The sequence below is a fragment of the Propithecus coquereli genome, unplaced genomic scaffold (genome assembly GCF_000956105.1).
Source record: "Propithecus coquereli isolate 6110/MARCELLA unplaced genomic scaffold, Pcoq_1.0 Scaffold94, whole genome shotgun sequence".
NCBI lineage: Eukaryota > Metazoa > Chordata > Mammalia > Primates > Indriidae > Propithecus > Propithecus coquereli.
This window is the reverse complement of record NW_012155729.1, coordinates 3,271,005-3,272,696: the sequence shown is the minus strand read 5'-3', so window position 1 is coordinate 3,272,696 and position 1,692 is coordinate 3,271,005. Positions and strand designations below refer to the sequence as shown.

General features: G+C 35.3%; 1 long non-coding RNA gene across 1 annotated transcript; it reads right to left on the bottom strand.

Annotated features, from left to right (window-relative positions):
* Positions 1 to 262: 262 nt before the first annotated feature.
* LOC105826929 lies at positions 263 to 1,444 on the bottom strand. The gene is made up of 3 exons (XR_001138342.1): positions 1,333 to 1,444; positions 742 to 909; positions 263 to 328 (listed from the first exon to the last, which is right to left on the bottom strand). It is a non-coding gene; the product is annotated as an uncharacterized LOC105826929 (long non-coding RNA).
* Positions 1,445 to 1,692: the final 248 nt, after the last annotated feature.

Here is a 1,692-nt window from a genome sequence, read left to right as displayed (position 1 = left end):
ATTTGGATGCAAACAGGACTAATTATATAGAAGCCAGTGTGGATTCTGTTTGCTACACATAAAAGAAATCAAAGTGTGTGTTAATCCCCAAACAGACTCTAATACTCATATGTGAAGAGATGTGTCCAAACCTCATCTAAAAAATGTATTCACCAGTAGATATTTTCTACTTTTTTACTTCTAAAGGTTAAGAAAATTATCCTTTAGAATCTGTGAAATGTAATTTTTAAAAACTAGGGCACGTGATAAAAAGTTACTTGCTGACCTTTCTTGCAAGCTTGAGATCTTCAATTAAATCCTGCTCACCTCGGGACATTTCATATATTGCCTAAAAAACATACAGCAAAAATCAGAGGTCATTCCTTTAAGAAAGAAAAATTATATACAATTGATGTTTTACATCATTTAACTGATATTTTGAACAGTATTTTTTCAAGTGACTCAGTCTGAAAACTGTAATTCCGAATGGAATCTCGAAATAAGAGGCTGCCGTATGTTTCATAATTTTACCCCATTAGAGCTAATTTGATGACCAGCACCCATACGAAGTGTCATTCACCACTTTGAATTATGTCATGTGTTATGAATTGTTGTTCAAATACAAAAAAAAATGCAAGTCAATTTTGCCACAGACATTAGCCCGAAGACATTTGTCTTCTGGCAAAACACGCGTTTAAAAAACAGAGATCCTTTTTTAGTACAGGCCAGTAAATACGGTCCTGGTACTGAATGCCAGCGCACCTCCTGACGTTTGATTTCCCTGGTGGTCAAAGACTCCTTCGTGCTGACGTCCAGCATCTCTGACCACAGCACGCTGCTTCTTCTTTTGGCAGGTGTTGGCGCTGCGGACCTGCTAAATGACTTCTGGGCAGAGGCTGGGGATCTGTGGTCACCACGAAGGGTAAATGACTTAAAAAAAAGGTGAACAAAAGAGAATGTAAGATTTGGAGCAAACAGTAATTATTCCTTTTTTCTTTTTTTAAAGCAGAGAAAGACAAATTAAGAATAAAGTTCTGAGAATTTTTCAACACAGAAAATCATTTATCTGAGTTTCAACCTGTCATTCTAAAATATTTATCAGCCAAAACTACTTTTTGTGAATAAAAACTAGCCAAGACTATCCAGTGATATAAGATGCAAATTAATATAACGAGGTTATACAAACATTGTTTTGGTAACAATATTCCTTTCTAGCATATTACAAAAAGAAAACTTATATTTAAGTATAATAGTGCAAACCTGTCTATACAGCTCAGAGAAAAACACAAATTTCAGGCTTCCATAAAAAGTCCCCTGACTACATTACTCTCTCCTCCCCTCCCTTCTTTTTACCTGTATTGTTTGACCAAAACGTCTGACTGCTCCATTTCTTACAGGAGAGATTAAGTTTGCCAAGGACGTGACCCGAGCTAGAGGTCGAACTCTTTTATTGCTTGGCTCCTATAAAAACAAAACCAGATTTACACAATGTATCCAGGTACAATGATTTCATACAAGCTTGGACAAAGCTAAGCCCTCTCACAAAACAATTTTTGTATCTTATAAAATACATAAACACAAAACTCTAAAAATGAATGTTGTTCTTCATTGTTGAAACAGGAAGAACACTACGAGCAGCAGTAACTTGATAAATAAATGATGTAAGAAAGGCCAGTCAAATATTTGAGTATCACTTTGAGAACATATTACCAT